Source organism: Xiphophorus maculatus, chromosome 18 (genome assembly GCF_002775205.1).
Source record: "Xiphophorus maculatus strain JP 163 A chromosome 18, X_maculatus-5.0-male, whole genome shotgun sequence".
In the NCBI taxonomy this organism is placed as follows: domain Eukaryota; kingdom Metazoa; phylum Chordata; class Actinopteri; order Cyprinodontiformes; family Poeciliidae; genus Xiphophorus; species Xiphophorus maculatus.
Genome location: NC_036460.1, coordinates 6,385,751 through 6,407,910, shown reverse-complemented (window position 1 = coordinate 6,407,910; position 22,160 = coordinate 6,385,751). Strand labels below are relative to the sequence as shown.

Sequence of the window (22,160 nt, the reverse complement as noted above, 5' to 3'; positions counted from 1 at the left end):
ATCTGCATTTGTTTTCAGTTTTCTAAAAGATCCATAATGCCCATCTGCATTCACCGATTAGTCATGTAGAACTAATTATGTTCTCCAGGAGTAAGACTGCAGTCACCAATGTTTGTCTTTTATGGATATATTGTCCCTCTTCTCGAAATGTTAAATGGAGAATTATTGGCCACCATATTTACAAGTTTAGATGAATTATTCATGAAGAGACGTTATTAACCATGGATTATAAGAGGTTGTTTCTGGTTTACCAATAAAAGTATATTATATTGAAAATGTCTCGGTGCAAACTTAATATTTAACTAAGTTTTGAGAGGACATTAAACTCTGAAAGGGATTTAAGTTTTCTCAGAATTTCAACACAACCTGGAACCGTTGCATCATATTGAGTGCAACAAAGACAGTAAACAAAAAAACAGGATTTTCTTCATTTAGTAGGAAACATGTAGTGTGCCATTATACATGCCATTTCATTTTCTTAATTAAAGTAAACAAATGTAATATTTATATTTTCAGCTTTATGACTCTACAAGAAAGGATTTCCCATTTTCTTTTAGTCCTCCGGCCAAGCAATTAATGCTCAGAAAAGCTGAAGACAGTCTACATGGCTTTCATTGACTTTATGGATTTTTAAGACTACAGATTCCACAACTGAATTTGCTAAATGATGACACACTACAGGCTTTTTCAAACCAGCTCAACTGAACACATCAAACTTTCATAGAAACACTAAAAACAGCGAAAATTTGACCGGCAAAACACCAGTAGGTGGAGGTAACAGAAAAGCTTCTGAAAATTAAAAACAGGTTATAACTGCCATTATAACTGACTTATTGTTACAAGGAAGGTCTTGAAGAAAAAAATAATCCACTGCAGCTGATCTTGTGGCTAAAGAAATTCAAACATTTGACCGCTCCTCTCCCCTCACAGTTCCCAGTCTTTTCACCCTCTACCAAGATTTTTGTGCCGACTCGTCCTGCCAGCTGACCTGAGCTGCAGCAAACTGATGCAGACTCGGTACTGGAAATCAAAGATAAAACCTGGCAAAAAGAAATGGTATAGTGTGTCTCCAGTTAGTTAACCTTAATCCAGATGATTGCTATCTTCAGTGTGGGTCTGGTGTGTCTGCTAAACTCCCCAACAACCTGAAACTATCAACACACTGGCTGAGGCTGTTTATTTTGGTTTATTGCTTGCCTGGGCAGCCAAAGACTACAATAACACGAGACCTCTTTTTTCTTATTTTTGAAGAAGACAGACTCCATAGCATCAACACAGGAAATTCATTCACAATAAAAGTCTTCAGCAGTCTGTGACCTGAACTTCAAATAATATCAGCTAAAGCTATATCTAATACTAGCTACATAGCTAGGTGCACCTTACTACCACGACTAAAGATAATAGTCATAATAACAATAATAGTTTTCATAATAGCACTTATGTTCAAGTCAAACTGGGAAATGTGATTAAATTGCTCACAATGATCATAATTCAAAATGTTCATACTATTATGCACCCAGATATTAGATTTTAAGTCTAAAATAGGTACTTATTAAATTAATGAATTATGGTTCAAATAAATTGAACCATAATGTTGCATATTGATTTTGCAATATGCCCAAACCCTACAATCCTTAAAGAGACATAAAAATAATCTACTGTAGTCAAAAAATGGAGAAATGGAGGCCATTTTCAAAGCAGAAGCTCAGCCGTTCCGTCATAAACATATATTAAAGAATCCTTGGATAAGACAACATACACAACTTTGTCCCCAAAACACTTTATACACTAACAAAATTGAGGGCCAAACAAAACACAACGAACTGTTTTGAACAACATGTTTCAAGAGGTCACAACCAACATTTGTGTTAAACTCTTAAACAAGATTGCACTACATATTTAAAAACTTTCCCCAGACCTTCTGGATATATCTGAGAAACGTGTCATATTTTGTTTGATTTTTACTGAATTAAACAGCTTTGCTCCAACTATGAGAAGGCAACATGTAGCAACAGTGAATTTCAGGGCTACATCTGCTAATGCTCAACAAAATTCTAAGCAGGTTTTGTAGAATATGCTGGATAAGCTTTTAATAAATCACATTAATTTTTTGCTTAATTGTTGTACCATAATTACATTTTTTTTCTCTCATCATAAATTAAACAGCACAATTCTTAAAACCTTCTAACTACATAAATTTATCATGCTCATTTTTTCTAGATAATATACATAAATAGCATTTAAAACGCTTCATTTGTTATAAACAACAATGACAACACAATACTCCATAAAAGGCATCTGCTGATTTACACTGAATAAGTCATAACCCACATTGCTCTGACATCTAGCTAGTTAAGAGAAACACTATATTTAGTAAAACTTTAATATATAAGTGAAGAATCATAATTACACATATGTGCACAACAACATCCAAGTCTAAAAAAAGAAGATTTTCTATTTTTAATTAGTGCAAAATTATTAAGTAAAATCTTCTTACAATAGAAAATGTTGGCCAACTTTGCTGCATCCAAATCTGCTTTTAATTAACCTATCAAACATGGCCAAAACATTTTCTAAGAAAGAGTGACCCAAATCCTGATTTTATTGCTCTGTATTGACTTAAAACTTTTGTTTGTTTTTCCCAATTGATACCTAGAAAATTTGCTAAATTTCTTATTCTGATTTCTGCAAAACCCTTTTTAGGTTTTATATCTATAATAATTTACACATCCCATTTTAACAACAAATATAAATATTTTATATGTTTAATTCAAGTGTTGCAATGTTTTTGGCCCTCAAGTAATTTTGACTTGACGATTTTGGTCCATGTGACCAAAGGTTTGGACATCGTTGCTCTGAACCTTAATCTGGTCTTCACAAAGGTATTTGTGGAAGTTCTCGTCCACATAGTAAATTTAAATACCTTACGCTTTCCGGGCAGATCACCATTTTCAATGTGTCCCACATTCATGCTTCAAATGAGCTGTGCTACAAATTGAAATTTAATGAGTGTGTGATCTGGGGACTTTCTCTCAGCTCACTGTTGGATCTCTACTGCTCTGGTCAACACAAATAACATCCATCTGCTTCATAAATGATAAAGTGGCTTTTACAAAAGGAATTAGTTTCTCAAACAACTGGGCCACAAGCAGTGGTATATCAAAGGTAGGAAAATGAAGAATCTGTGTCAACCATAAGAATATATACTTAAATATTAGATACTAAGATGTTAAAAAGACAAGTAGAATATCAAAAAGTAGAACAGAAATAGGCTTTATTGCCCCACAGTGGGTTGAAAGTGTGGCAACCAAGGTGATTTAATCTCCAACAACAACAGATGTCTTAACTAAACTTTGAAAACTTTGATGCTGCTTAAGAGATTCAGTTCATCACAAAACAACTAGACTGAATCTGTTCTGAGTCGCAGCATAAATTGAGCAAAATATTGATAGGATAGAAGCAAAATCCAAATACTAATGATACAAACTAAATGAAAAAGTTGTGCAACTTTCTGGTACATATCTGAGGCAAAAGTAAAATAGGAATCGATCCGATAACTACTGAGGGAAGCTAAAGCCGTGCGGCTACAAAATGCCAAAAACATAAGAGGATTTTGTTCCAGGAAAACCTGGTGGAGCAGCAAACTAGAGCAAATGATATTGTTACTCATTTGAAAATGATGCGTTGGTCATACGCTCCAGCTGTGCCAAATAAAAAGGGTGAAACCCAGCAAGTTAAACAAAAACTACATGGAGTAACCTGTCATTGTTTTTTTTCCAATATGTGGGAGATTTAAAGTGAACAGAAAAAGCATTGAAGCAAAGGGGATTTACAAACTATTCTGAGAGCATTTTCAACTAAGAAAAAAACTGAAAACTTATACAGAAAAATAAAAATAAAAGGTTCAGACACTTATCTGAACACGCATCACAAAACAGAATGCAGGCTTAGCTAAAATAACGAAGAAAAACAATTCAAGAAAAGCCAAAGGGAAAACTGCAAATCGCAAAAATTTCATCAAACTTCAAAAGAAGAAATAAGAAAAGATGAGAAATAAAGGAGCTGGAGAAGCAAAAAGAAGCCAAACTACACAACAAGAAAAGTTAGAGAAAACAACTTCAGGCACAGGCAGCAAACTGGTACAACAAAAAACTGCTGAGCACGAGAATCTACAGCTTTAATCCACTCAATACCCTGAACACAAAGACATGGAGCAGGACATTGACCCAGAAATTAACTTCTTCAGCAACATCAATAGTGGCTACCACCGCTACATTGATGAACATTTAAACAGAATACCAAGATAGGCTGCGATTTGTTAGTTGCTCATTTTAACAGTCAATGCCTGTACAACAACCACTAATAAAACGTCAAACAGAATTTGAACAATTTTAGCCACAAATTCAGTAGAAAGCAGAAATACTGGCAACGAGGTTCAGTCCAGGGAACCGATGGTAATTTTTTAAAGGAGTGGAGATAACAGAAATTATGCACAATCAGGTCTCAGCAACAAGTTTAGGAAAATACGAGCTAAAGACATAAATTGCATCTTGTTGACAATAGAAGAATAAAGCAACATTTTCCAGCTTAATTATTGCATCGCTTATGGTGACAACTCTCTTGTAATGATAAGAATTTAGACTTATTGTTATCACAATCAATTCCAATTAAATATGCTTAAAATTGTCTTAATTATTGGGGTTTGATAGTTTTACCAAAAGCTTCAATAAATAGCAATACATTTGAAAATACGGTGACCGTGTGCAGCTCAGTGACACAAACCACACTTCTTCATGTGACTGGTGTCCTAAAGACGTGCACTAAAGATGAGAAGTTTTTAAATTGCTGTGACACACAGTTACAGCCATATAGTCACTTATCACTTTTATTGTAATCACAATGGTACCACAACATATCGTGATAAAACTTTAAGTCCATGTCCCATAGCCCTACTAAGCACTGCATTTGAAAAATCTTATATTTAATTACAAAGAATACAGGATAGAAGGAATGACGGACGTGAGCTGGTATACTTCAGAGCCACTATCCAGGAAAGAAACAAAATCCAGAAGAACATCAGGAAGACGGCCTCAAGCTATAAACTACTAACTGAATGCCTTAAACACTAGAAAATCAGTGCAGAAAAGAAGCAGGAACAATCTAACGGAACATCTAAGACATACAAAGGGGGAAAAGTGGCTGGTATTGGAAAATTATCAAATTTCATAGAATATCTACTCCAATAGAGTTCCCCATTCTGAGAAGATATGTGGGCAGTGGCTAACAAAGGAAAAGAAAAACTCCCTTTTTAAACAGGTGGAAACCTCCAGCAGAACCAGGCTGAGCCTGGGCGAACATCTGCCCCGTTCACACTGCTTGAATGAGCTGCAGACGTACGCAGACACACCGGGCCGAGGCAAGGCCACGAAAACACACACATTATGGCGGAAAGAGGAAACCAACTATTAGAGCTGGAAAGTGAACTAAAGGTCATATCCAACATAGCAAAATTGTGACCTGATTCCCCTGCTGAAATCATGTGGCATATGTTGCTATGGTAACCATACTGTGGCGTGTAGAATGGAAAATGCCATTAAAAAAAAAAGGTGCATTTGAGGAAACCTGCGATGTGTTTGCAGCAAGCAGCAATGACGGTTATCAGTAAACAGTTAGCAGAAGATTTCACAGCTGGAAAGTGGAGCATGAGATCCACTGTGCTGAAAGGAAAACCTCCCCAGTGGAAGTTTGTACCGTCCCGCGACATGTTTGTCGCAATGATGCACGCATCTGATTAATCACCAGTTCATTTCGGAGAAACACCCCCCAAGTCTGCCGTCTGAGGTGATAAAATGCTTCGGTTTCTGCAATGTAGATGCTGCTTGCTACTTATTTATTGCCAATTAAAACAGGGATTATAATTTGCTGTCATTTGTTGAATCTATAACCATTAATCCAAAGAAATTAATCTGGATTAATTGCAAATGACAGCAAATCCAAATGTAATTATGACAACAGCGCAACATTATTAAAGTAAATGATTAATACGGATTCAAATTTTAGTTCATCATTTGACTTGACGTGGTTGAAAACATCAGCAGCCCCCAAAGCCATTTGTACTTGACAAGTGCATAAAAAGATGGATGGCATACACCGCTTTCCTAAAATATTCACAACACTTGTACTTTTTCACAAAATTTAATAGGTTGTTAGGGGGATTCCTAGTGACAAACTGACCACGTTTCCTCACCTTCTTCTTTTATTCCTTTCCAGTTTGCTGTTATTCCAACTGTAAACTTTATGTTTTCTCTCAGTTCTTTTGTTTCTCTCAACGGCACGACATAATCTGGTGTGTTCCTGCATAAAGAAAACTTTTTAAACTACTTAACTAACAGACCCCCGATTTAGGTGAATGGACATATTGGTCGGTTTGCCTTGTGCTCTACTCTGTTTTCAGATACCTAAAGACGTTTTCCTGCAAGAGGTTCAAAGTTTGGGATAATGTGTTATAAAATGATAGTCTTTTAAACTTTATATTGATGGAAATCCATTTAATAAACATGATTTAATTTACAGGTGTCTGAAAAATGGGGATAAACTACATTTTAGTGCTTTAGTGTTTGAATTTGAACAATAAAGCACCTTTCATTTCAGTTGTGCCACAAAATCTAAGTAGCATTCTTTGAAATTTGTGTCAAACATTTAGATCAATAAAATATTTTTTAATACGAGTTGAATTTCAAAATGAAAAAATATGTGGACAAAATAGTATTCTGCATGGTACTATTGACATATGATGCACAAAGATTGTAGAGGTGCTTAATTAAAAAGGTAAAATTGATCATCTTGAACTTTTCTGTCTCAAAAACCATTTTAATTGGGAAATTTTAAACGCTAAAACTGATATACGTAAGTTCTAAAGCTTTCTGTGCTTTACAGCTATAAACATACTTACCATAATTGACCTGCTATATAACCATTTTATGTTCATTTATAAACTTGCTGTCAACATCAATAACAAAGTATAAGTGCAAATAAAACCATAGCTCTGCAGGAATATCACATTTTCTACCATTATTCAGACAGGATATAGATAATCCTTACACCAAGAGTAAACACACTGTATACTTTATTTGCAAAACAACATTTAGGTCTGCAAGCGTGGAACTGGGATTGATTAAAAACAAACCACTTGCATTACTATTCTAATTTTATTGGCTCAGATATTCAGCCATTTTCCATTTCTCCTTATCTCTCTTTTTCAGATTCCAAAATAAATTTAAAGAACGAACCGCTTCAGCTGTGATGTTGCTCAAATTGAGCCAGACAGTAATATACTAGACATTAAGCTATTTTCTGTTACAGAATTAGACTGTCATCTGTTTGCTACAGTTCAAGAAATAATTCAGTTCAAACTTTTGGACATTTTGCATTAGATATAGTATTGTGCATGTACACCTCCTACAACTCTTAAGTTAGGATAGTATCTACTACTTAGTCATACATTTTGGTTCCTTTATTAATAAAAGAAGAGCTTATATGTAAATATTTAGCATATACGCGAAGCAACATCTTATTTGAGATGGCTGATAAATGATGGACAGTTTGTAGTTAGCGGAAAGCGCAAAGAAAAAAATACATCTTCTAAATCGTTTCAAGCTTTTCCATAAATGCTCTCCCTTTGAAGCTGGACTAATTAAATTACCTAGATGAATGTACAGTATATGTGCTCAGACTGCTGAACGCCCGGCTCTCCAGTGCAGCAGATGTTTTACGTAGCTGATTAATTACAAACCTCCAGTTGCTGGGCAATTTGAAAGTGCTTATCAACTGGTCAGATGAGAATTCAGCTCAGTGGTTTTACAGCTGTATTGTTAAGTGATTATTTGGAACTTTTTCAAAACAAACCGCGGCTCCTGTTGGTTTCTCCGATTCCAGTAGCCTCCACTACAGTTTAATTTATGTATTTGCAAATTATTACGCTCTGTCAACCCTTGCTGTCACCCCTTCTTATTAATGTCTCATAAATATCACATCTATTGATCAACTGGACTGCTGGGAAATGAGACAATTCAGCAGCTTTTTCTCAGTCAGGTGAGGTTTATTCCACACCTTTATGAGGGGCTTAAACGTCAATTAAAAGGAAAAGTAAATTTTGACCAAAAACAACAACCATAACAAAGAAAGTGTCTTTACTGCGTTATTTGGAGTACAATTCGTCTTTTGTTTGGTTATTTCTGGACCATCGCTGTAGCCACAATGCAACCCACAGCAAGCTGACAGCTGACATCATGAAACGGTGTAAACCTCCACACTTCAGCATTCACCACGCAACAGCAGCACTGAGTGAAAGCTTCAAAGAACAGCTTTCTGGCTTTTACTTCCAGAGCGATGCATCATCGCTACAGTCTTATCCCAGAGCCTAATGAAGCCTCACTTCTGTCCAAATAACTGGGGGACAAGTTGTTGATACTGGGTCAAATATTTGTTGTAGCACTGATTTCAGATCAGGTCATTTAACTCTATCAGATATGTATCAATTAGCGTTTGAACTGAGACTCTTCAATTATTTTTCAACTAATGTGGTTATTTTTCCATCACTTCATGGTATAAAAAAAACTTAAAGCATATTCAACTGCCTCCCCTGTGCTGAATGAATCTAAGGTTTGTCACGCAAGAGCAAATAAAGAGGGACTACGCAAACAGAGCTAAGCACAGCAACCCTCTCGGTTTATAGATTTCTTCATACACTTTTCATTTCTCGGGGGAAGCAGGTGTGAGAGTAGAAGGTAGAAAATCATCAGGAGCCGGCAGGATGCATGACTTGGATATGCTTAGCAAAAGGTGATCCTAAAACTCTGTGTGCCTTTCTTTTTGCCAGACTCGGTGCTGGTAAATATGGTATGCAAGGGTTCCAAATAACTTATGGATCCCGACAACAGAAGGTCCTTGACAGAAAATAATCATCTGAGAAAAACTGAACTGGCCTGAAGGGTTACTTTCAGGGCAACAAAAAAATGTTTGCATTTTGGAATGAGTCATTTTTTAAATGCATGAAGTGGGTTGACATGATGGAAGACGGCTTGAACAGCAACAGTAGTTGGGAGCCAGAAAAACCCCACAGAAGATTAACTGGCTAATATCCGTGACAGTGTCAGAAATGAAAAATATTTGACTTTCCAACTTTATTTGACACTTCCACTTAAAAATAGGATTTAGCAGAGAAGGGGTTCAGTCTAAAACACTGAAAACGCCACGAAATTAACAGTAGTTAGTCCAATTTTTAACATTAATTAAAGTTATCTCCCTTTTGATTAGTAAATGTCAACTAAAAATGATCCAACACTTTCACAGTGGAAGGAACAGGCACTAAAGATTTTATAGCATCACTGGATAATGCAGCAAATAAGCAATTAAATGACAAGGAAAAGCAATGCCGGTTGCTAGGCAGCAGCAAAAAGAGGAAGTGGGAGACCATACATTAGCAACTTTACAGCATGTGGAGTCCATAAAAGCATAGTGCGCAATCAGTGGTCCATAGTGCTGCGGCAGAGGAGTCGTTGCAAAGTTTAAATGCAATGGTTGAGTGCAGAAGGCAAGAACCAGAGCGGACTGAAGGATTGCCTGACAACCATGGCGGAGAAAGACTGGAAGCACTTCATACCGGTGGGTAGCCAAGCAGGTAGGTTAGCCAGCAGCAATGGAGAAATAAAATGTTCAATAAGCGCCCAATAAACAGGATATTGTTTCAGTCTGAGGAACAACAAATAATAAAAACATATTTAATAATTACCAAAAAATGTCTCTAAATGAATATTAGTTTGTTCTTTCCTGTTAACTTTATGTAAATAAAATTAATCAGTGCATTTCTAATCAGAAACTCTTAAAACTTAAGCTGAACTACTGAAGCATTTTTGAATGATAGACTGAAATTAAGGGTGTTTCCACTTCTGAAGGTCCAGTGGACTCGGTTTGATTGGGGACAAGAATTGCAACATGTTTTACATTTTCAGCTTGTTTGGTTCACCTTCAAACTGGATTGTGTCAAACAAACCAAACTCTTTAAAAAACTTGTTCCCTTCCTCACCTGCGGTGGCGCTGCACCAAGAACTGCTGAAGGAAATGACAAACTCTGAAGAAGGTTTATGTGTTGAACACAACTTCCTTTTTCGCACAATGTAAATAAAAAATGGAGTGCCGTCAGATTTTAGTAGTTGTAGGATTTCTCTTTTGTGTTTGTCAAAAGACTATGAGCTATTTCTCACTCTAGCGCCAGACTCGGGTGTTTGTTTTGGTTGTATTTACCCAGAATGCCCTGCCCTATCATTCGGTTTCTGCTTTTAGGGCAGTCTCTGGTCCACTAGGCGTTTACATAGACATTCAAACCTCACCAGATTCACTTCAACCAAACAGAGAACTAAGTTTTTAGACAGACCAGAGTTTTCTTTGTTGGTCTGCATCAGCGTACGATTCCACATTCACACAAACAAACCAGAATTCAATTAAACCGGACTAAACAAGGCTGGTGTGAATTAACCCTAAAATACATGAGGAATAATAGCATTATCACAAGACATGGACTGGTTACCAGTACAAGTTATACTGCAATTCCATACGCTTACATTTTCTGTCACAGATCTAAAGTCCTAGAGAGACAAGAAACTATCTGATTGAAACATAAAACATTCCCCTTCATCTGTTGCTGCATCCTGTTAGTTGGCTGGCTGGAAGTAAGATACTATTCTCTCATGAAAAACTGTCATATTCAAAAAAGAATATGTTTGAAAGTTTATTCATTTCAGTAACTCAAGTGAAATTCATTTGACTAATTAACTACACACAAATCAATGTTTTTAAGGCTTTGCCTGTGTTAATTATGATCTTTCACTTATAAATAATGAAAACATGACATTTAGGATCAAAATATTCACGAAATGTGATCATTTCCAGACAGGAGTGCCAACCTTCACTCTTATCTAAATAACATTTTAAAATCTGTTGAAGAGCTATGAGTAGCATGTATTAAGCAGTGAAATGCTGGCTGACTGTTGGTGCCGATTGCCTGACCAATTAACAAGCTAACATTAATTTGTTGTACTGTATAAAAATCAGTGTGTTAAAAAGGTGTAGTATTAAGTAATAAAATGTGGAAATCTGCTATTTTAGTTTCACTCAGGGCAATTGCTTCTGATAAAATTGCTTTGTTTTAAGCTATGCAAGTAAATAAAAAAATGTATTTTACTCAATATTTATTATAATGTGAGAATCTTGTACTGATTCATGTATAGTTCACCTTCAATACATGACTGCAATATGAGTTAGACACAAGCAGCATATAGAGTTCACCTGTTTTCATCTAATAGTTTTTCACATATTGCTTTTTTAGGGTCACTCTAGTGACTTCAGGCCACAATGCCACATCGCATCAACAAGCAAGGTAGATGTTGACGACTAAACACACCAGGCCTCTGTGGCCTTTTCAGTAAGATCAAAGATGAAAAGTATAAAAATCTGATTTGGCATAAAAAAAAAAAAGCTTCACATTTTTTGAGGAATTTGTTTTTTTTTTCCGCCAACATTGCTGCCGGTTTCTCGCTTTGCCTTTTAGGAGTTTGAAAAATTCAAACACAACAAAAACAGAAGTAAATGGATGCTAATGTGAACAAAGGTTTGGATTATCTGAGAGGGTGTGAAATAAAAATTATTTACCAACACCTGGGATCAAAATGCAGTTACAGGGATTTGAATGAAGAGATAAGAAGATATTCTCATCTCTATTCAGCTAGAAATTGTACAAAAACCTTACAAGTCATCCTCTTCTAAGCCCAGTTACAACTTTGTTTTTCTATCTCAAGAGTTGTCAGATAGTATTAGGATGAATTCTACTTTCTGAATGTTTTAAATCTGAAGGTCAAATATATGTCACTAAATTCTGCTCCTCTTTAAATTTGTACTATCAGCGTGATGCAGATATAGCCTTTGGATCTTATATGAGCCTCTTAAAATGGCGTAGCCTGATTTTACACCTTCATCTCACTAATCTTTCTTGGGCATGAGATTGTTACTTTTGAGAGATAACAAATCAAAGAGTCTTCTACTTCATCATGCCCATGGTAGATAAGGCCTCTTTACTGTCACATAAAATCAGGAGCTTCCTTCTGGGGGGGGGGGGGGGGGGGGGGACACTCCATCCTAAGGCAATCTCCCACCATCAACTCAACTTCCTCCACAACATCTCTACAAGAACTGAAACCTTTTTCACATACAAATACAATAAACTCCCAAACAATTCTGAAATAGTATTTAAAACTTTTACCATATCAGACTTTAAAAAGTTTAAAGTCTGTCATCCTCAGATTCCCAAATCAACACTTTGTGGAACTACCTTTTGCTGTCAGCTGCAAGTATTTTGGGATATTATTCCTTCAGGTTTCTAGATGCAGAGATTTATGCCTCCATTTATTTACAAATTAGCTCAAGAGAAATCAGAATCTATGAGGATGCTGGTTTTTTATGGTCGTATTGTATTACGGATCTCCAGGCCTATCTCACGTCTTTAGCAAATACTACTTTACACAGCTAAAATGCTCATTTATTTGAATGGTCGTTCATACTACTGATTGATGCGATCGCAATCAGACTTCTGTGTGAACGTTTTATGATCCCAAAGCGACCCGCATGTGCAGAATAAGAACGTAGGCATCACACAGAATCACACTGTTTATGGAAATGATAACAGATGCCGCCATCTTTGGATCTATTTTTTTTTAAGGTTTTGTTGGCTCTAGTGGCCTTTATTTGAAAGTAGTTTGACAGGAAACAGGGTAATGAGAGAGGGGGAAGACATGGAGCAAATGTCACCAGGCCGGGAATCGAACCTGCGACCACCGCCATGAGGATTAAGGCCTCAATACGTGGGTTGTGCTTCACCCCTGCGACACCACAGCACCTCCTTTTGGATAATATAGTTCAGCAATGGAGCCGACAGCATTGTCACAAGATCATAACAAAATGAAGGAAACTGATCAAAAGAAAGCAAAACTAATAGTGATAGCATTTTGAGCAGCACTGTCTTTTTGACTTCGTAGTCAGAACCAGGAGTGGTGGGATTGTGATGTGATGCGTTTCACTCTCAGACTTCTGTCATAAATTTCAGAATTATGATTTTTGGCCATTGCTTACATCTGGACAAACCACATCTGGTTTCTTCAGGTGCAGAATTTTGACGGATGGCTTAAGTCAGTGACATGAAAATCGGAGAAAATTATTTTCAAGATTGAGACGGCAGAGGCTTTGAAAACCATTAGAGACAAATCAGATTTAAAACCATTTATGGAAGAGGCACAAGTCCAAATTTTTGGCGGTGAAAAGATCAAAATGCTGTGAATAAGTTGGATATTGATCACATTTTTCTGCTGCATGCCTTCATGGATTCCTTTATTTAGCTCCTTTTTCACATCAAATCTGAACAGCCTTGTCCCTCAAAGAAAGCATCCCCACAGCATGATGCTGCTTTCTCAATGTGGGTATTTTTTACCTTTCCACCACACAAAGCATTGTGCATGTAGGTCAGAAAATCCAGTAGTGGTCTAATCCAACCACAGAAACTTACTCCACATGTTTGCCGTCTCCCTTAACTTGTGACTTGTGGCAAACTGTAGACAAGAAATCTTCCACCTGTCTTTAAACAAAACTTTCTCATTGTCAGGCCAATTTCTCTGGCTGCTCACTTATAGGCAGTCCTGTCATCAGGTTCTCCCATACGAGTTGTGGATGTGAGGTTCTCAGATTTATGCTGTCCTTGCCCAAAGTTTTGCAGGAGCCATTTTCCATTTTCAGATGATGTATTGGGAAAGAGTCCACGAGATGTTTATCGCTTGGGATGTTTTACAACCTAGCCTTGCTTTTAAAACTTCTCCACAGCTTTAATATGGACCAATCAGTTGTGTTTCTTGGTCTTCATGATGCTCTGTGTGAACGTTTACTATCATTACCGCTGGGCAATCGATCAATAGCAATATAATACTGCGATAGACACACCACCAATATCAATAGAAAATACATCAGATAGAATATCCAATCATTTAACTGAACTCTGATCCAGTACTGCATAGGATTCTGGGGGATGTAGGCAGGGGAAAGGATCAACCTCTCACGGCTAGCTAAGAAAGGTTGGTGACATCCACTAATTCATTCACTCAACAACCTGTTGAGTAGCTCGAACCGAGTCAGTTTCAGGTTTTGTCACCATGCCAAATAACTGCTTAAAAATAAAATTAAAATTAATACTAAGAGAAGCTTGATTCGTTTTGTCACAGACTATATATATCTCATATCAACAGTAACAAATGTGTAAAAAAAAACATTGTATTATTTACTGGTCTTCTCTTTATGAGACCTTCATGGAAATACTGGACTTCCATTACTAATTAGATTACTTCTGGAGGAAGGTGATTAAACTGGATTCAAAAGGCTGAATACATAAGCAAGCCACACTCTTCAGATTTTTATTTGTAAAAAAAAAAAAAAAAAAGTGTGATATTATGTGTTGGTCTGTTGCATAATATTGGAATAAAATACAACAAAGTTTGTGGTTTCCATGTAAAAATATAGTGAATACTCTTTCAATGGCCTACTTTTCAATGAAGTAAGGAATTGCAAATTATGGTTTTATTGAATTGGTTTTGTTGCTAAAACGCTTCTCAAATCTCTCTACTCAATTTCATGCATTCAGCTAACACATTCACACTTTGAAACCAGCCATTTAAACAGCAACCCAGGGGAGCCCCGCGGCTAGCTACAGATGACTTGTTCAAAGTTAACACAATGAGGACAGCACAAAGGCAAACAGTTAGAGGGGCTGCATAATTAGCCAACCCGAGGCGGAGGCACGTGTTAGCTCACCACACCAAATTATTTCAGCAATTTAGAGCCGATTCTGTAAAAATCTGCAAACGGAGGAGCGGAAGCCCAGACGATGATTCCGCCACACCACTTGTGCTAATTGCATTTCTGCCTTACAGATGCACAGATTTGGCATGGTGCGGGGATTAACTGGCCAACAATCCGACAAGGACGAGATCAGAACCCTGACAAACGATGCTAAATGAAGACGCCTCGCTGAACACGTTCCGTGGAAGAAGGATGCAAAACCCGGTGGCCAATTAACCGCTTTTTATTCTGTTTACACATGCTTTCAGAGTGGCACGGCGGCGGGACGTCAGCACGCACGTTTGACTCATTGGACATCAAACCGAAGTCATTCATAACAGTGACAAGCAGAGGGACGGGGGGTGCGGAAAGTCGGTCTTTCTTAGGCAGATGTTTCAAGGCAATTATATAAATTAAGCTGTCAGATGGGTCGTGAGGGACGTTTGTCTTCCAGGCTCGGATAGACCAGTGGGCCTCCCTCCCTCACAAACTAAGTGCTTGATGAGAAAGCAGAGAAAAGAGTTTTCGCTTCTGTCAAGCTCACCAACGCTGCTTATAGGAAATTTCTTTAATCTGAGCAAATGCATGTCATCTCGCATCTTAGTGGGAAACGATTCCCAAGGGAAACGCTCTTAGTCACTGTTGTGTTTTCGAGAGCAGAATTACACCCCAGCATCCTCTGGTCACACAAAACATGTTATTTACATATTCCACAGTGCCCAGCAATTTCCTTTTATTTATTTCCGTCAGTCGAGTCGCCATAAAAGAAATACCAACAGGGTGTTGTACAGCTGCGTGGTGCGATATCATTTTCCCGCCTTTCAACAATCTTTGGGGACCAGTTGAGTACAAACATGTCAGCGAGGCGTTTTTGTCTGTTCTCACTTTATTATAACTCTTGGGTATTTGTCAGTAAAATAGAATTCCCTCAGGAACCATTATCTTTGTGAATCTGTTTCTAGCTGGAGCTGGTCTCACTTTCTTCTTGTTTTTTCCTCCAAGTGTCCCAAAGGGTTTCCTCTATCAAAGATGTCGTTTTCAATTAGCCATACTCTAAATGACTGTCTGTGGGCTCATGTCAATAAAAAAATTCATTTATGAGGATGAGGCAGCTGTAAATATACGATTTATTTCATTTAAATGAAGGTGAGCAGATCACCTCACACCTGTCCTCTCATGGACTTTCAAACATTTTTAGAGCGTCTTCTGCAAGCAAATGACTGATTAACATCCAATAAAGGACAGGGGTAAACGCAAATACATGCCGAGTGAAATTGGCGCAGCTGTGCATTTCCTCCAGCGACTCCCCTGATGCGCAGGTGAATCTTCTTAGGATTGCTCCGTCTGGTGACTTAAACCTTATATCTCTGGGTGAAAGAAGCTACGCTCAGATTACCTTGGGAAATGAAACTCGGCTGTATATATTAATGGCATGAAAATCATTTGGCTGTTTAAATTACAAGCTCGCAATAAAGCTTTACTTCCATTGTTAGGCGTTGATTGACGTGTAACATTACCAGTGAACAATGAAAGTATTACAACCTAATGACAGAAAATATGGGTAAATTTTTCACTGCTGGGGATCAAACTAGGCATGAAGCGGTTAGTGGTACCAAGATTTTTAAAAGTTACACCTTTTTATGAGTTAAAATCTGACATGGTGGCCAGAGTTTTATTTTTTATTTTTTTATGTGTAGCAAAAGGTAGAAGGATGACCCTCACCCACTTGCTACACGCCACGAATGAGTTGGCTGTTAAATACGGCTGATAAATTTGTCTGGTTGGTTGTGTTTCAGCTTGCAAAAACAAGGAATGATCAATTTTTTTGTTTTGTTTCTTTTTTTGCAGCTGTTGCCAGCTATGACATTTTTTTAAATCTACAGTTTAAATCCTTGCTAATTTAGGGAGCAAGGATGACTCCATGCTCAAATGGCTGAAAACTACTCTAAGTTAAGTGGGTTTACTAAGTGGTTAAAGGAAAAGTCCAAATTTTTAAATGATGCTCTAACAAAAAGGGTAAGCTTTCATTACCTGCTTAATGGATGAAAAGAAATAGTAAAAGAAAAGATGACAATCATGCTTCCATTACCACGTTATTTATTAATATATTTAGGTTTGCTGGATTGGTAGATTTTCAAATAATGTTTAAGGCTGAAAACTGTTTATTTCCATATTCCATCTAAAGATTGTTTTAGATTACCCAAAAGTATGAAATTAGAAGAATGTTGTATGTATATAAAAACAAAAAATGTTTAGGTTGTAAAGATAATTTTATGAAAATTTCTTACAATTATAGAAGTTAGTTTGTGGAATCCCTTTGATGATGAAAATGTAAAACAGAGACTGAAGTCTATATTAAGTGTATTAAAGTTTGTTTTATATTTGTTTGTTCTTGGGTAGCTAAAATAAGTGATGCTTCAGCCCAGTGATGCTTTTTGTTCTCTATTTTTATGGCAAAAATCAATGACTATCAAAAATCCTACCTATATAAATACGTCTCAATAAAAATTGAGTATAAATCCAGAATAATTATTTATGAAGGCTGAAACTAACAGCTAGTCCAAGAGAGAGGGAGTTAAAACAAACTTCTATCATCTTAAATTAACTGGACTCTCAAAGAACATTACAATAGTTTGTTAAAGTGTCATCAATGAAGCCCCAAACAGGTGTCATTTTGCACTGAATTGATATTTACTGAAAAGCTGGTGACTACTCAAAGGGGGAAATGGAGGTAGGAGGTTGTGCAAAACCAAAGATCTTCCTGTTTCTAAAATACGGACAAAGAAACACACAAAGCATTTGAATAAACCCCTATAATATATTTGCTTTTGGTATATGTCATCTTGTTACTTTGACTGGAAGTACTTGTTACATTCATAGTGTAATCTGATCACTAATGACGCACCGCCTCCTACCTAACTTTCCTGAATAACTAACTTTTCTTTTTCTGAGTAAATAACTGCAAATTCAAACCAGAAGATATTTTAAACATTCACTACAAAAACTCTGAACTATTCCATAAACTTTGTCAGCATCAAGGTAGCAATAACTAAACAATCTGAATTCCAGTATAGTTTTTAGCAGCAGCAGCAGGAATAACTATTGCTTTGTTGTTTTGCTGCAAAAGCAAGCAATTACAAAGTTATTGCTGCACACTTCAGGCTGCATTTTGATTATGCCACTAATTTTATCAAGGTTACAGATTATTTAGGTGTAAAAATATGAAAGTAAAGAGAGCAATATTGGAAAGAAGAGGAAAAAAATCTAAAGGTTTCACTTAGCTGGCAAATATTTCCTGAAAAGGTAATTAGAACTCTGTATCGACTTCAATCTGTTCCACAGAAATGCAACAGAGGGTCGGATAAGTACATCAAATTATATATACTCTGAAAATGAAAGACAAAAAAAGCACTGAAGACTTCTTTTCTCTTTGCAAATCAAACATTCACATACAAATCATTCAGCCACTATAGACTAATACAACCTGCCAACTGTTGAAACAGTTTTGATCAAAGCAATTATTAGACTAACAAAAACCATTTCCTTTAGCCAGAAAATTGTACTTGTATGTCCCTATTCTTGAAATATCCTGTATTACATTGTAAAACTTCAATTTTTCTCCTGGGTATTGGAATTTAACAGCACATTTATTTTTATCTTCCCTTTTCCCTGACAATATTTGAATGGGTAATGTGTATATCAGAGGGGCTTCAAAGTAACACATAATCAGAAAAATCGCATAAATTTTAATTTATGAGGTTTCTGGAAAATGCAGAGCGCAAGCAAAGAAAACTGGCCCATAGGTTGATCATCTGGATATCAAGCCGCGTAACACCCTTAGTTACTTTAATTTAGAGGGATGGCTTAAAATAGTCCAATACTCTGTCCTAATGCCTCTGAGTGGACCTACATTAAAAATGAAGAGTCCCCACGGCAGCAGAGGGATTTGCTGACAGCAGACAGATCTTTTAAAGGCTGTCTTTTCCTCCTGCAAACTTAATTCTGGCTGCTATCCCTTTAATAATTGCTATCGCTGCGAAGAGAAAAAGAAAGGGGGAAAAAATTTCACACCTCAGGAAAATAAAGAGAATAATATTGTCATCAACTAATGGCAAAATAAGACCCCAGTCTCTGTGCAACGTAGAGAAAAGAAACCAAATCAATAAGATCAAAAGGGAGACCGAGCCTCTGAGCCACAATGCAGAACCCTGCAGATACCGGCACCATCAGATGATATCATATCCAACCACAACAAAGCCAACAAAAAATAAATAAGAAATCTGGATTTCTTCAATTTGCATATCTCTGATTAGATGATTCCTGTGGGTCCACTTGTGTGGTAAGTGGTGTGTTAAAAGCCGCCTGCTCAGCCTGACAAAAAGACGCCAGAAGGACCTGGATCTGCCCTCGTACAGCAGAGCCCAGCTTTCTTCGCTTTCCCAAAAAGTATTTTCATAAATCCCTTTGAGCTGTTTTCAAAAGCAGCTGGACCTCAAACACACTTCTGTTCAAAGTAGATTTCAAAAGCCCCCTCCTCTTTTATCCCTGGGATGTTGAGGGCTTTTATAGAGTAGGACACCTTTGACTTAAAACTGGATAAAAATAAAAATAAAAAAGATGTAATGAACTTGCTGGAAGCTTGATGAACAGCAGAGATGTTTAATTTGGACACTTTGCAGTGGGTGCATCTCGTCACACTGAGCAGCCCCCTCGCCCACATGCTTGTTTCTTCCTTCACTCTCACTGAAAAGAGGGAAGTTACTGAAACAGCATGCGGCGAATACTCACACTTAATTCATTGTTGCCACAATGTCTCCCGGCTTGATTTTAGGCAGAAAGAAGAGCTGTGGAAAAACTCCTCATATTTGACTGTTTTCGAGATCATCGTCAGCAGAACTTGTCTCCTTTATTTAAGCAACGTGAGTTCACACAGTGTTTGTTGGAGAGAGGGGAGGGGAAAAAAACAACAAATAAAAATAGAAGCAAAGTAAAGCAGGACATGTACTCACAAATATGCAAAAAAAAAGTCCTCCTTTGGTGGGCGTTTTCCTTTCTGTTAAAAGATGACAGATGATCTCTCCCGACCCTAAGAGGCGGAATGGCAGCTGTAGTACCGATATCCACTGAAGTCCGGGTGCTCCTCTATCGGGCTCGCCACCGCAGGCGGCGCATCTCTTCGAGTAACCGAAGTAACCGGGCCGTTTATTTCTATTGCTGAGCCCGTCTTTCCTTCCTCCGCTTCAGGGAGCAGTTTGGCTTGACGGAGCGCGGAGTCGGACGGAGGTTCGTTTTGGTGTCCGCACAGACTGCCTCCACCGCTGCAGCCAGCTGAGGCTCTCTCTGCAGCGCAGCATCCCAGCTCGCTGGTGCTGCCGAGGAGAGAGAGATAGAGAGAGAGAGAAAAGAAAGGTGGCCCCTCAGTTAGTTGTAAGGAGTGGCATTGCCTCGGCATTGCTCCCATTCACATTTCTGGTGTGGGTGGTTTTCAGAACGGCGTGAATGCTTCCAGAAAATTAAAAATTGCAAAAGTTCACCAACCTTGATATTAAACAAGGTTGTAGGAAAAACTTAAGCGATTATTAATGCTTAAAGAGAACCACTGCGGGGTGACCGGAATCCAAAAATACTCACTTTCACAGTTGTATTGTCACAAGTTGTTCCTTATTTTATGAGAAATTAAATTTTAATTAATTTAAATTTGACTAGAGGTGTGCAATAACTGCATTTTGTGTATCGTCCCATAAAACAGGGTTAGTGTCGCCAATTCCAATACTTTTTAAGATTGATGCATCAAACTTCTGACCATCAGGAGTTTTTTTTTTTCCTTTGAATTATTTTGTTCAAACATTGACAGAATTAAAAGCTTGTAGGCATCTACAAAATACTTTAATAACATCATGGCTTGCATGTTCATGCATTTCCTAAAAATGCATGAACAGATTAAACAAAATGTCTTTGAGGAAGAGCTGAGAAACATACAAAAATGAAATAACATTTCAAGAGGGAATGTGAAAGTGTCAATAAAGTATCAATCTAACCACACTAGTATTGATCCAATATTTGTACCAATCTCTATTTTCTACACTGCAAAAATGAATTTTGGTAGCTGTTCAAATTAATCCTAGTCTGTGAATGATAATTGGTAGGAAGGAGTGGATCAATTTGTAATATCAATACCAAATAGGTTATTAGTATTGGATCAATACTTGCATGATAAGAGCAATACTTTGTTTCAGATTCTCTTGAAATTTTATTTTTGTATTGTAGCAGTGCCATTGCAGGGGCGGCTCAGGAAGCGACATGGATGAGGAAAAAAACAGTTACACAAAAGTGTTTCGCTGTAAAGATGGTTTGTAGTTTGTTTTGTTGCAACCTGAAGTGTGAAATAAACTTCAGTGGAGTCTGAAAACAAAATATGTGTATAGGTTTATGTCTGGTTGAACGATGTGTGTGCCCAGTTGATTTTATTGTAATCCATAGGGGAGGCCAGAAGAAAATCTTTGGGAACCACTGAACTAAGGGAAAATGAGGACAAACATGATCTCCGAGTACAAAACAATAAAGGAAACACCCACTATCTAGCTGGAAATAAAAGACAAAAGAAGATCATGAGCAAGCTCCCTGGCTACACATAAAACAAGAGTAAAGGAGGAACCATAAAGCTTACATTTTGATCTTAAGTATCTCAGACGAAAACCCTTTCTGATCTGATGCTACAGGCGAACTAAAGAAAGTAAACTCACAGAATCACTAACAACATCAGTGCTGATCCAGACCCGCTGGGAAAAGGGTGTGGCGCTTGGTGGGGGCATTTTAATGCAGAGACTGATGAGCTGCAACATCTTTCAGCTGTGGCCTGTTCAGGTCAGACACACCAGCAACAACACAGGACAAAGAGCGCTCACAAACAGAGCCCCTAGAGACCAGATGCTGTAAGAACAGGCCAGGTTTTCTCTGTTTTTTTATTTTAATTCTGGAAAGAAGATGAAAACCAATTTAATTGTTTGCTACGCTTTTGTCAGAAACAAAAAAGCTTGTTTCTAAGTTAAATGTTTTAAATAAGAAAAAGATCTTTTTAGTTTATGTCTTTAATTGCTCGTTTCTCCAGAGAAAATCCTATTACTGAAACAAACAGACTGTGCAAGACTGGCAATAGTTTTTTGCATCAGAAACAAAAAAATGAGCAAACTAGCATAGTTGCTGCATAATATACATCTTATGTCTACAAAGTA

The 22,160-nt window shown here is 37.2% G+C and overlaps 1 protein-coding gene across 2 annotated transcripts in view; it reads right to left on the bottom strand.

Annotated features, from left to right (window-relative positions):
* cntn5 (contactin 5) overlaps positions 1-20,287 on the bottom strand; it is a 165,844-nt gene extending 145,557 nt beyond the window's left edge. Inside the window, exon 1 of one of the 2 annotated variants that reach the window (XM_023350705.1) lies at positions 19,938-20,287. The gene's annotated coding sequence lies outside the window, so the exon portion shown is untranslated. Of the gene's footprint in view, positions 1-19,716; positions 19,736-19,937 lie in introns of those variants that run through there. The other variant, XM_023350707.1, reaches the window with a different exon arrangement.
* Between the last annotated feature and the right edge of the window lie 1,873 nt (positions 20,288-22,160).